Source organism: Gymnogyps californianus, chromosome 2 (assembly GCF_018139145.2).
Source record: "Gymnogyps californianus isolate 813 chromosome 2, ASM1813914v2, whole genome shotgun sequence".
In the NCBI taxonomy this organism is placed as follows: Eukaryota; Metazoa; Chordata; class Aves; order Accipitriformes; family Cathartidae; genus Gymnogyps; species Gymnogyps californianus.
The window spans coordinates 20,671,783-20,686,554 of NC_059472.1; the positions used below are offsets into that span (position 1 = coordinate 20,671,783).

Here is a 14,772-nt window from a genome sequence, read left to right on the forward strand (position 1 = left end):
TACATTTCAGCAGGAAAGAAAACATAGACACTGCACTGCACAAATATTAGAATATACATAATTTAACAGAGAAGATCCCAAATATTTGACAGTAGGAATGAGATTTTTATTAAGGAACCATTAGGTAAGGCAACTGTTTATTTTTTATATATCCTCATATCACCGCTTTCACTAAAATGCAATGTTTTAAAATTAAAAAGGGCTCAGCTCCTCCTTTCCCTCAGAAGACATATGTAGAGATCCCACTGGGGAGGGAACAGCAGTGCCTGAAACCTAGTGATAGCAGACCTGGTTCTGATCTCGCTTCGGCTGAGATGAATCACCAGGTTCAGTGGGTTACGCCTCATGTACAATGACGTGAGGCTACAGAGATCTCTCACAAGGAAGGAATAGATATTACTGCAAATACATGCCTGAAATTGCTGGAGATTCATGAGGCTGTAATCTTGCTGTAAGTCACAGGCCATCTGCCTTTACATACATAAATATGAGAGATTTTCATAAAGAAGTTACAGCATATAATTAAACCCTTTTGCAGACATTACAAGGAAAGTCAGTTGATCTCGTCACTATACTAATGCCTCAAAACATGACCTCACTTGGCAATTCCAGGCTGACCGCCTCCAGCTAATGTTACAAGCAGCAAGGGCCATCTGAGAAATCCTTAATCAAAACACCCATTGAAATTATGTTATATCCACTGGTCAAGGCCACATTTTTTCCTTATGAAAGACATACAAGACAGTCAAAAGGACAATTTACTTAAACCGGTAAGTAGTAACATCTGCAATGATTTACTGCAACAGTAGAACAACACGCACATTTGAGAGAAGAGTATCTTCTCATCTAGGTTACAATGCTCTTTAAAATAGAGCCGGAAGAGCATTCAGTTCCCTTTGGTTGCAGTGAATAGTTTGAAGGTTGAAATTACATTCTCTGTCGATCACTGGAAGTCAGGCATAGGGACAGACTATTGAAAAATTTCAGTGTCCTTTTGGCTGCCTTCCAGTCTCATCTCCAAGTGGCTGCTATTCTATTTAATGTAACTGGAGTCTACCCTTAGGATGAATATCTTTCTTCCTGACAGTTTTTGTTCTTTTTCAAGGCAGGGAAACAGCCACAGACCAACAAAGACTGCCTCTCCCCAAGCCTCCACTGTAGCGCTCGGAAATGGAACAAACAACATGGCCAAAATGCTGCTGCACGACCATCTTGCAAACAAGTTTCTCTACAATTTCTCTGAAAACACAGAGGATATAACAGCTGAGGTTAGGATAATAGCAGAAACAGGCATGCTTTTCAACTGAAAAGATTTTAAAACAGCAATGTGTTGTGAGGAAAATTTGTTCCATAGCTGCAATACATGGTGACCAGTCAGAAAAAGATACTGTATTGCTAAAAGATTGTAAGCTATAACTGATTCTTGTAGATAACAACGTGGGTATTTTTAATACAGACCACAGGCTAAACTGGCTGTCTGGTTGCATGCAAGAGCTTCATACTTTTAATCAGGGATTCCAGAACAAAACCCAACCTACTTGAAGAGTCTTCAAAACCTGCACACATAAAAGGTTAAATAAATTCTCTAAGTGGATAGTCCTGGGTTAATTGCTAACGTAATTATGCACTATTTGTACTGACCAGATATTAAAGATATGGCAGCGCACAGGTTCAAAAGCATGGCTTAAAAAAGCAAACTCACAGTAACATCAATCTGTGTCTAACCTACAGTGCCCTTGGGGCATACGCTACACATAAAAGGACAAGTTCTGCTGTGTGATTGTTTTTCCATGGCTACTAGCTTCAAAATTAGCCAAGCCTCTAACTGACTTCTGTTGGTTGAGTTACAAGCTCTCCTGGCCATCAGCCTTAGCCAATTACCAATGCTCCTCGCAGACTTTATTCCCGCTCTGCACTGCAGATGTCTGTGCAGCACAGAGGCTCTGATGCACGCAATAAACTGGCACCTTATGCTTGTTATATCTGCAAGAAGCAAAACACTAAGGAGTTTAGCAGACATTTATGCTCCCCAAAATAGCCAGGACTGATTCACATTTACCCTGACTCACAGAAGTTATCACAATCCCATTACTTTCAGCAAAAACATCAGTTAAGAGGAATTTGTGTCAGGGCCACAAGCAAAGAACTATTCCATTACAGAATGCCTGTGCTAGGAAGTTGTTAACATCTTCAGCAATTCCCTTAGGAAATGTCAACAGCAACACCACAAAAGGCAAACATATTAGTTTGTCTAAATATTAAGAAGAGCCTGAAACAGTTTCTAGAATGTCCACAAGAAAACCACACTCAAAACCAGTATGATTTCTTTTTGTTGCAAACATAAATAGTCCTTATGTTAGTTTGGAGAGCAAACGATGGGGAGTCAGCATGGGTATCAGAGTGAAGCAGAGATTCCCTCTTCACAGTATGCAAGGAACATATCAATCATGCAAATAGAAAGTCTTTTGAGGGAAAGAAGATACTATCTCTCTTTGAGATAAGAGAAGTAAATGTGTAAAGATCTTGCTTTTAGAAAAAGAGGGAAGTCTAAGGGGACGGCCAATATTTGCCAGTTACTGGGTTACTATTTTCTGTACACGGTGAAGAGCTAAGTATCTTGCACTTAACATATTGCTTATTTCCTTTACATACTGCATAACACAGTCACAAGACTCTAGTATTGACAACTGCACTAACGAACCCCACTTTCCAAACATACAACACTCTTGAGAAACCTTCCACACTTTATAATATGCCAATCATTAGATATTTTAGTATTTTTATTATATAATATATATTGTATCATTATCATCATTGTGTGATAATTAGCAGTGCTGCACTTGTTGCACTCTTTTTTTCTTGCAAATAAGCCCATATAAAATCAGCTGGAAGCTCGGTACCTCTGTCCTCTGCACCTAAGAAGCAACATTCACCTGTGTATCTGTCGTGGTTTAACCCCAGCCGGCAGCTAAGCACCACGCAGCCACTCGCTCACTGCCCCCCCACCCAGTGGGATGGGGGAGAGAATCAGGAAAAAAAACCCTTATGAGTTGAGATAAAGACAGTTTAATAGGACAGAAAGGAATGAAAAACAGTGATAATAATAATATGACAATAGTAATACTAAAAGAATTAGACTATACAAAGCAAGTGGTGCACAATGCAATTGCTCACCACTCGTTGACCGATACCCAGTTAGTTCCCAAGCCGCGATCCGCCCCTCCCAGCCAGCTCCCCCAGTTTATATACTGGGCATGATGTCATATGGTATGGAATAGCTCTTTGGCCAGTTTGGGTCAGCTGTCCCGGCGGTGTCCCCTCCCAGCTTCTTGTGCCCCTCCAGCCTTCTTGCTGGCTGGGCATGAGAAGCTGAAAAATCCTTGACCTAGTATAAACACTACTTAGCAACAACTAAAAACATCAGTGTGTTATCAACATTCTTCTCCTACTAAATCCAAAACACAGCACTATACCAGCTACTAGGAAGAAAATTAACTCTGTCCTAGCCGAAACCAGGACAGTATCAGAGAGCAAATGGCCACAGACCCCATCCTTTCCATCTGGAGAGCAGAGAAAGGCTGGAATGTCCAAAAGCAGATACGAAGCACAACTAATATCCAGTACTAACAGGCCTGGGATTTACAGTTTTTGTAGAACTTTACTAAGTAAGAAGTGGCTTCATCGCATGGAAATAGAAACCAAGCTGCATTCAGCTTACTATCCTTTCTTTGAAGCTTGTTTACTACCCTGCAAAAATCTGGAAGAGCCAATCACCTGCAATACTCTACATAATCCCATACAGTTCTCCCTCCTCTAGCTAGCAGGAGGCAAGCCCTTCTTGAGCTCCCCCTTCACCAAGTCTCTTTCTGTTACAGCCAGCTCTCCACAGCCAGGTCTAACAGCCAAACCCTGTTTAGCCCTGTTTAAGCTAAAACTTCTCTACCATGTCTCAGCCTTCCTGGAAAGCACCAAAAGAGGACACAGAGCCTCCAGCACAGATTAGGCAATAAACTACTTTTATCCCTGATTCTTCCACTTGAGGGTCTGGGAAACAGAACATCATGTGATTCTTTTAACATCAATTAATTACCACAAGGCTGCAACACTTAGCTCCTTCAGGTGCAATAGTTTGTCTGCTATCGCCTTTATAAATAAAGACAGAACTTAACAGAGTACAAATGTGTAGTTGTGCTTGAAATATTTTAGGAATTTGTCATCTAAAAATTAAAATAAATTCACTGTTAATAACAAAATATAGTTATTCTGTCTTTCCATATTTCTGAGTTTCCATGCTTACCACATCTCCAATGATTTACAGATTCTCTCTTTCGTGTCTTTTCCAAACAAGCACAATGATATTTTTCTTTGCTAGAACACGAGCTGGAAGCTGAAAGTCAGGTTAGATGCTTACTCATCAATTAGTAATTACGATCTTGCAGGTCAGGTTCTGCCCCAGTGTCAGCTGTCAAGTTACCTTCTACTGCAGTCATGTTGAATACACACCCACATCCACACCCTGTATTTGTAGTCATAAATGGAGCTGAAAGGTTACTGGACAGGAAGAGGACAGGTCAGGAACAAGATTGAGCTCAGCTCTTCATTTGAATTTGTTCTAATGAAAGTGGACAAGAAATCCACTTACTACCCTCACAGCTGTTAACGCCTTTTACCCTAAATGGGAACAAAAGCCCATACTCATGACTCTTGGGAACAGCAGACATGATCATTAAAATAAAGACAGTTCTATCTTTTTGTTTTGAAGAATTCCTCAATTTACACTTTGGAATTAAAAGTATTAAGAAAAAAAGTTATTCCAGCTCAACAGGCAGCAATCACAGAGCAAAGAGCTCTCCAGTTGGTGCTCAAGTTCATGATGAAATAGTGATTTGGGAGGAAGAAAAGCTGATACTTGGCATCAGTTTCAGGGGATAGAAGGAATTCTCCCTCCCCTGCCACCCACACGGATGATGTACCTCTTCTGGATCCTGCTGATAACATATGCTCCTGAGGCGTTTTCTGCTATCATCACAGACAGTGCAGACATGCTATGCCAGCCTTCTCTAGTATTTCCGATTTCCTATAAAGACCACAGGGTTCCACACATTTAATCTGCTTTATATCTTCCAATGTAGTTTACTAATTTGGGGAATTTAAGGTAATGTACTTAATTCAAAGGAGGTTTATGACCATTCTTACTTATAAGGTGTTTTGAGGATAAGTTATTTCATAGAGAAGACCCATGTGAATAGAGTAAAACAAAGATTATTTTTTTTCTCAGCTGCCCCCTCAAATCTCTAATTCCCACTAGAATGAATGGAATATGCCCAAGACAAAGCCTCTATTACTATTCAAGCCCATTCCTACCTGTGACCACAACAAGTTCTGCTGCAAAGATAGCTGGCAGCTGAGACAACACGGTCCCGACGCACAGCAGTCTCATTTCTAGCTCACAATCTGTTTCTGCTACTGATGTAAATATATTTTTAATATAAAGCAGTGAGTCAGGTCCCTAAAGATTACAGGGGGCAGGAAGAGAGCTTCCCGGGTTCCTGACAACATTTTGAGTCTATGCATCGCTTTATATTACTGTTGGTGCAACCAAAAATGTGTGACAACAGGACTAGTGGTACCTGTAAACTTAACCACATTTGCATTTGCAGAACTAGGGGCAAAATGTGAAGTTATAAAATATTGAAAAGGCATCATATTTTTAAAGCAAGTCTCCATTTAACCACATTTAACCTCATTATCATCCATATAACATACTCCACTTTCTCTCTGGAAGGATATGCATTGGTCCCACAGGATTCAGCCATTCTTTTTGAATTAGTAAGTATTTCTTTCAGGGCCCGCAGGAAGAGCCCTGAAACATAAGGAGGAAAACAACTCTCCCGTTCAGAGAAAGAACAGCACAAAAGCACAAAAGATGCCCTCACTTTGTGAGTGGCTTTGCTTAAAGCAGGACAGAAACCCAGAATGGCCAAGGAAGGGCTATCGAGTGACAGAGGAGGGATAGAAAAGGTGGGAGAGAGGCCTTTGATATCAAGGGATGTTGTCATGCCTTTCCTCTCCAGTGCTGGAGATGCTGGGCCCAGCATTTAAGTAGATCAACTCCTACTGTACACTGATGTCAGTGTAAATCACTACAGCACAGTAAGCTTTACCATGACATCTACAAGAACAATTTCAAATTCAGTATTAAAACTGCATAGCATCACTAACCTCAGACCCCTGCAGCTTCACTGGTTTTTGACAGGGTTGTACAGATGTAAGCTTAGGCGATGAGTACATATTACTTTCTCTTCCCAGATGTGCTGGGTGAGAAAGTTACAGCCCCAAGACCTGCCAGCTTAGCTCACCATTCTGCATAGCATTTCAGCTGTAATGGTCTTGGGTTAAATCTCTTTTTCCAGAAAGTGTTTAGGCAGTGACACCCAGCAGCTGGAGAAGAATCAGAAAAAACTGTGTACCCACATCCATGTGCAGAGTCTGGCCACTCTCTTGAATTTGGAAACTCCCTTGTTGCTACCTGTTATTTCTGAATTTTGCCCAAAATAAAACCAGAATTTACAAACATTGTTTCCCCTTCTAATTGTAAAGAGTTTTCACAGAATCATAGAATTGTTTGTATTGGAAGGGACCTTAAAGATCATCTAGTTCCAACCCCCCTGCCATGGGCAGGGACACCTTCCACTAGACCAGGTTGCTCAAAGCCCCATCCAACCTGGCCTTGAACACTGCCAGGGAGGGGGCAGCCACAACCTCTCTGGGCAACCTGTTCCAGTGCCTCACCACCCTCACAGTGAAGAACTTCTTCATCTAATCTAAATCTACCCTCTTCCAGTTTAAACCCCTTACCCTTCTCCTATCACTACATGCCCTTGTAAAAAGTCCCTCTCCAGCTTTCTTGTAGGCCCCCTTTAGGTACTGGAAGGCTGCTATAAGGTCTCCCCGGAGCCTTCTCTTCTCCAGGCTGAACCACCCCAACTCTCTCAGCCTGTCTTCAGAGGAGAGGTGCTCCAGCCCTCTGATCATCTTCGTGGCCCGCCTCTGGACTCGCTCCAACAGGTCCATGTCCTTCTTATGTTGGGGGCCCCAGAGCTGAATGCAGTACTCCAGGTGGGGCCTCATGAGAGCGGAGTAGAGGGGGAGAATCACCTCCCTTGACCTGCTGGTCATACTTCTTTTGATGCAGCCCAGGATACGGTTGGCTTTCTGGGCTGCAAACACACATTGCCAGGTCATGTTGAGCTTCTCGTTGACTAACACCCCCAAGTCCTTCTCCGCAGGACTACTCTCAATCCATTCTCTGCCCAGCCTGTATTTGTGCTTGGGATTGCCTCGACCCATGTGCAGGACCTTGCACTTGGCCTTGTTGAACTTCAGGAGGTTCGCACAGGCCCACCTCTCAAGCCTGTCAAGGTCCCTGTGGATGGCAACCCTTCCCTCCAGCCTGTTGACCGCACCACACAGCTTGGTGTCGCCTGCCAACTTGCTGAGGGTGCACTCAATCCCACTGTCCATGTCGCCAACAAAGATGTTAAACAGCGCCAGTCCCAATACCGACCCCTGAGGAACGCCACTCATCACTGCTCTCCACTTGGACGTCAAGCCGTTGACTGCAACTCTTTGAGTGTGACCATCCAGCCAAGTCCTTATCCACCGAGTAGTCCATCCATCAAATCCATGTCTCTCCAATTTAGAGACAAGGATGTTGTGCGGGACAGTGTCAAATGCTTTGCACAAGTCCAGGTAGATGACATCAGTTGCTCTTCCCTTGTCCACCAACGCTGTAACCCCATCGTAGAAGGCCACCAAATTTGTCAGGCACGATTTGCCCTTAGTGAAGCCATGCTGGCTGTCACCGATCACCTCCTTATTTTCCGTGTGCCTTAGCAGAGTTTCCAGGAGGATCTGCTCCATGATCTTGCCAGACACAGAGGTGAGACTGACTGGCCTGTTGCTCCCCAGGTCTTCCTTTTTTCCCTTTTTAAAAATGGGGGCTATGTTTCCCCTTTTCCAGTCAGTGGGAACTTCACTGGATTGCCACAGCTTCTCAAATATGATGGATAGTGGCTTAGCCACTTCATCCGCCAGTTCCCTCAGGACCCACGGATGCATCTCATCAGGTCCCATGGACTTGTGCACCTTCAGGTTCCTTTGATGGTCTCGAACCTGATCTTCTCCTACAGTGGGCAGTTCTTCATTCTCCTAGTCCCTGCCTTTGCCTTCTGCGACTTGGGCGGTGTGGCTGGAGCACTTGTCGGTGAAGACCGAGGCAAAAAAGTCATTGAGTACCTCAGCCTTCTCCATATCCCGGGTAACCAGGTCTCCCATTCTCTTCCAGAGAGGGCCCACTCTTTCCCTAGTCTTCCTTTTATCACTGACATACCTATAGAAGCTTTTCTTGTTGCCCTTTACATCCCTGGCCAGATTTAATTCTGTCAGGGCTTTAGCTTTCCTAACCTGATCCCTGGCTGCTCAGACAATTTCTCTGTATTCCTCCCAGGCTACCTGTCCTTGCTTCCACCCTCTGTAGGCTTCCTTGTTGTGTTTGAGTTTGTCCAGGAGCTCCTTGTTCATCCATGTAGGCCTCCTGGCGCTTTTGCCTGACTCCCTCTTTGTTGGGATGCATCGCTTCTGAGCTTGGAGGAAGTGATCCTTGAATATTAACCAGCTTTCTTGGGCCCCTCTTCCCTCCAGGGCTTTATCCCATGGTACTCTATGAAGCAGATCCCTGAAGAGGCCAAAGTCTGCTCTCCTAAAGTCCAGGGTAGCGGGCTTGCTGTGTGCCCTCCTCGCTGCCCTAAGGATCTTGAACTCCGCCATTTCATGGTCACTGCAGCCAAGGCTGCCCTTGAGCTTCACATTCCCCACCAGCCCCTCCTTGTTGGTGAGAACAAGGTCCAGCATAGCACCTCTCCTTGTTGGCTTCTCCATCACTTGGAGAAAGATGCTTTTATGAAGCATCATGTAACATCCACAAAATTATGAGCCTCATCAACTGACATTACAGGCAGGTACAATAGCTGTAAACTCCCAAGGGAAAAAATACAAATAAAAGAAAAATCCTAGTATTCAATAAGTTCTATTTGAGGAAAGACACTTTTGCCCCCAAATGTTTCCTGTTACTCTGATTAAATCCATTAATTCACTGTAATGTGAACAGCACTTGAAGCTCCATTGATCAGCGTGATCATTGCCGATATTTTCACACTAGCTTATATGGGTTTAGCATTATTCTTAACTTGATTCTTCAAATATGCTTTCAGAGGGCAAGTTTTTACTAAGGATTTTATTATGCACAGCCACATTAAAATTATTTTTCAGTATTTTCCATTATCCCATTGAACCTTCTAGAACAATGTAGGCTGTCATCAGGTATTCTGAAAACGAAACTCAGAATTTGCACTGCTTTTTGTTGCATACACAAATAATGCAAAATGGAATCAGATCTTCTCCAATTTGCTAAGTATAGGAGTCCATTATTGAAATTTTAGGTTGAGCACCAGCATAAAGACGTACAAGGGAATATCAGCAAGGATAACCAACAGGACTGCTTCCTCTTCTTCACCTGCTATCATCAGAACATGTACTCAGGAACCAGTAGAGCTAACCCTTCCGATGGATAATGCCAATGCACCTCACGTCCCAGGGACTTTCTTTTCAGTGGCTGAGGAACACATTTGCTGGAGCCCGTCAACATCCTGCAACAGAACAACCTTCAGCCTCAAATCCAATGAGTCTGGTTGTGTGATGGATAGGCAGTTAGTTAAGTCTGTGTCAAAGCAGTTGGGGAATACATACTTCTTTATAAATATGTAATTTTTATTGAGGTTTCCAGTTCGCTTACTAGAGCTCAATTCAGTCAGTATGGCAACTGCTATATGAAATTGAGTCATGGGTCAGCAATCAGGGCTGAATCCACCCTTTGGATACTAAGTACCGCTACAGTTTGACCTGTAAGTTAGCTGGATCAGCAGATTTTTGGGCAACACCCTGGGAGTTAACGACTGAAGTTCTGGGCCAAAAAATTCCCACTGGTAAAGGAGACACTGGTGATGTCTAGGAGTAGACTTGGGCTGATTCTTCACTGAAGTCACTGTATGTGTAGTATGCACTTGGTTCTGCAAGACAAGTCTTCCTTGTGCAAGGTCCACAAGGTGAACATAAGGTTTTGGAGCTGCTGGCTGAAGACCCAAACAGCTACGTGCTGATAGGAGAAAGGGTGTAGGTTGCAACCTGTCGTGGTTTAACCCCAGCCGGCAGCTAAGCACCACGCAGCCACTCGCTCACTGCCCCCCACCCAGTGGGATGGGGGAGAGAATCAGGAAAAAAAAACCTCGTGGGTTGAGATAAAGACAGTTTAATAGGACAGAAAGGAATGAAAAACAGTGATAATGATAATAATAATATGACAATAGTAATACTAAAAGAATTAAACTATACAAAGCAAGTGGTGCACAATGCAATTGCTCACCACTCGTTGACCGATGCCCAGTTAGTTCCTGAGCCGCGATCCGCCCCTCCCAGTTAACTCCCCCCAGTTTATATACTGGGCATGATGTCATATGGTATGGAATAGCTCTTTGGCCAGTTTGGGTCAGCTGTCCTGGCGGTGTCCCCTCCCAGCTTCTTGTGCCCCTCCAGCCTTCTTGCTGGCTGGGCATGAGAAGCTGAAAAATCCTTGACTTAGTATAAACACTACTTAGCAACAACTAAAACCATCAGTGTGTTATCAACATTCTTTTCCTACTAAATCCAAAACACAGCACTATACCAGCTACTAGGAAGAAAATTAACTCTGTCCTAGCCGAAACCAGGACACAACCCCAGCTCATTCTGGAGTTGCTACTCTATGAGTAGCCTTCGATGGCCATACCTATGCCACCTGTGTTTCTGCTTATTGGACTCTGCCCATCTTGCTACAGGGGGCAAGAAGACTTACCAAAACTGGTATAATTCTGTTTCTGTCAACTCCACCAGTTATGGGTTAAAAAAAAAAAAACAAACCAAAAACCACCATCACCATATTGGCTAGGACTCCGATTGGGGCAAAACTACTGACTCCACGTAAACAGGTTTTGTGACCTTTGGTACCAAGTCCCTGTTTCCACAGCATTTAAATATATTACTAATTCTAAATATGGGAAAATTGCACCTCTGCCCATCAAAGAATCCCTCCCAGGAAGTCAACCAGGCCTGTTCTTTCTCCAAGACTGGAACGCTGAAATGCATTACAGCATACCTTCTGTCTCCCAGCATAACAAGAAGCATAACATTTTCAGTATGTTATAAAAATATTGGTTATATAGGCTAGTCTTTACATACAGTTAGGACTCAGACAAGACTACTTGTTGCCCTAGAATGAGTACAAGTGTAAAAATGCAAAGGTTTAGGACACATTCACTGCATATCCAAGACACAGCATAATACTCTCAATTCATAAGAGTGTTGTTTCATAAAATTGTTCAAAATTATGGCACATAATTGTAGAATCACAGGTTTTAGGTTTGAGGGGACCTTTGGCACTTACCTGCTCTAACACCTTTCTCAAAGCAGGGCCAACTGAAGACAGATCTAACTCTGAAGTCAGGACAAGACAGGGCCTCGTCCAGTCAACTCTTGTGTATCTCCAAGGAAGGACGTGGCCAGCAGGTTAAGACAAGTCATTATTTCCCTCTACTCGGCACCAGTGAGACTGCATTAGAGTACTGGGTCCAGCACTTTGGGCTCCCCATTGCGAGAAAGACATTGACAAACTGGAGCCAGAAGAACTAGTTTCTCCAAACAGTAGCAACTGTTTTCCTTCAATACCAGTACCAAATAAAATAAATCAGTATCAATTTCTGACTGATCTAGTAGAGACTGTAGCCTTTTTTGCCATTGGAAAATATTGTTCCTTAAGGTTCTGGGGAATAATTACATTTTGGGGCGAGAGGTATACTTGCCATTTCCAATAGTCAGTTTCTGGTTGTCCCATTCCAAAATTCGATTTTTCTATTAAACTTACATTCCAAACAGAGCCTTTGGATTTTAATGCTGATGCTCCCAAACAAGTATACCTCTTGCCTTCGATATTGACTTTTACTCTCAAATCCTGACCAAATTTGTATGTTTAGAGCTTCCTGGATGCAGCTTTCAAGTACATGAATTCCTTTTATAAAAATGCAGCACGGGGACATACAATTTGTTTCAGTCTCACAGTCCCCTTTCAAATGTCACAGAGAACTCTCACCATGAATAACTTGTACCTGTCTCAAGGGGATTTTCATAGACATTACAGGAAACAAATCAGCCTTAAGCAATGCCCTTGTGCAACATACCGCATTTTTATTCATTTCTGTACACCTTCAAACTTCTGCTACATGGCATACGTAATTTATGTGCAACAGTCCCTGCTTCTTTCTCAACACACTAACACTCAGGTACTCACAGAATGAAACAGCTGCATGTACCAAACTAACATCAGTTATTATAGTTACATTAGATTCAACACAATATACATTTCAGTTTGGAGTATTTTTTTAACATTCTCTGTGTGAGAAAAATAGTACAATATAGCATCACTAAAAATATCTACAAATACACGAATTATACAGTAGTAGCAGCAGCACCCCATGGGTCAGGATGGCCGAGCGGTCTAAGGCGCTGCGTTCAGGTCGCAGTCTCCTCTGGAGGCGTGGGTTCGAATCCCACTTCTGACAGCTCCCTTTTGGGGCTACGTCTGGCTGGCGATTGGCTCCCTCAGGGTTCAATTCTAGGGCCAGTCCTGTTCGATACATTTATCAACGATCGTGGATGCAGGAGTTGAATGCACCATTAGCCAGTTTGCTGATGGTACTAAACCGGGAGGTGCTCTTGACTCTCTTGAGGGACAAGAGGCCTTGCAGAAGGATCTAGATAGATTGGAGCACTGGGCTAAGATTAATGGGATGAAATTTAACAAGTCCAAATGCCGGACTCTGTACCTAGGACAGAGTAACGCTGGGCACAAGTAAGAACTGGGAGAGGAGTGGCTGGAGAGCAGCCCTGCAGAAAGGGATCTGGGGCTGCTGGTCAACAGCAGGCTCAACAGGAGTCAGCGGTGTGCTCTGGCAGCCAAGAGGGCAAACCGCATCCGGGGTGCATCAAACACAGCATCACCAGCTGGTCAAAAGAGGTGGTTATCCTGCTGTATTCAGCGTTGGTGCCGCCTCGCCTTGAGCACTGTGTGCAGTTCTGGGCCCCACAACTTAAGAAGAATGTGAAGGGACTTGAGTGTGTCCAGAGGAGGGCAACAAAGCTGGTGAGAGGGCTGGAAGGCATGTCCTGTGAGGAGCGGCTAAGGACTTTGGGCTTGTCTAGTTTGGAGAAAAGGAGCCTGAGGGGCGACCTCATTGCTCTCTACAGCTTCCTGAGGAGGGGAAGTGGAGAGGGAGGTGCTGATCTCTTCTCCCTGGCATCCAGTGATAGGATGCATGGGGATGGTTCAAAGCTGCACCAGGGGAGGTTTAGACTGGACATTGGGAAGCATTTCTTTACGGAGGGGGTGGTCAAACACTGGAATGGGCTTCCTAGAGAGGCGGTCGATGCCCCAAGGCTGTCAGTGTTTAAGAGGCATTTGGACAATGCCCTTAGTAGCATGCTTTAACTTTTGGTCAGCCCTGAATTGGTCAGGCAGTTGGACTAGATGATCGTTGTAGGTCCCTTCCAACTGAAATATTCTATTCTATTCTATTCTACTCTATTCTAAAAAAAAAAAAGAGGTCTTAAATTAAAATGGGAGATCTAATTGTCTCAGCCTAAAGAAGGGAGCAGTTCAGAATCCAGCCCCCAAAATCTGGTGGGGTTTCTGCTTCCTCCCCATCACCGTGCCTGCACTAGCCCTGCATCTTCCCTGCACTAGCTCTGATGCTGGATGTCAGGCTATATGCCTCACTGACATAGCAAGAAACATTACTCCCCCAAGCTGGTCTGCTTCTGCTTTAGGGGTGGGACCCACCTGCCAGGCAATCGCCTGGAAAGCTCTGGCACTTGCTTAAGTGGCAAGAGCAGAGGAGTGAGCGGAGCAGAGCATGAGAAGGAGAAGCCAGAACCTCCCTCTCTCTTCCTTTTGCCAGAGGTGAGCTGTTATTTTGGCTCCAGATGTTTCCTAAAACTACAGCTTCCATCTCAAAACTAGCTTTTTTGGTTTTTTGCTTTTTTTTCTTTTAACTTGCTCTCCCAAATACTCTGGATATTGCATTATGTTCTTTTTTTGTTAAAATTTAAAAACCTCTCAAAAGCACGTATGAATCAGTAAATGAATTAAATTTTCATGTTACATATTTAGAGTTAAGCACACTTTAAGTGACATTCTGGATTACAAAGTATTTCGGAAAAACAAGGTCACAAACATCAGTCACAATAACACTCTCCCCATGAATGAAGTGGAAGACTAGGATTTTTAGCACCATCAGCTGTAAATGTTAAATATCCAGTACTGCAAATGCTCAGCAGACATGCAATAATGATCTCTGAACACACATAGCACTAGATCATTATAAATTTGCAGCTAAAAAAGATGAATTAACGAATTATTCCAGGGGAAGAAACAGACTGAGGAAGTGTTTTAATTACATGATATTAACACAGACTCCGACAAAGGTCACTAATGCTTTCCATCTGGAAATGCTACCAAACATTCCCTGAGTAGAGTTGCTTACCTCCCCAAAATACTTATCTACCATACTTTGTGTACAGAAGATATGTATCTGTTTGTCTCCACAACCTTAACCCATGGGGTGGTGT

General features: G+C 43.5%; 1 protein-coding gene and 1 non-coding gene across 2 annotated transcripts in view; one reads left to right on the forward strand and one right to left on the reverse strand.

The window, feature by feature from the left end:
• OXR1 (oxidation resistance 1) overlaps positions 1-14,772 on the reverse strand; it is a 259,710-nt gene that overhangs the window by 228,081 nt on the left and 16,857 nt on the right. The window lies entirely within an intron of this gene.
• TRNAL-CAG (transfer RNA leucine (anticodon CAG)) lies at positions 12,625-12,707 on the forward strand. Its single transcript has one exon. It is a non-coding gene; the product is annotated as a tRNA-Leu (tRNA).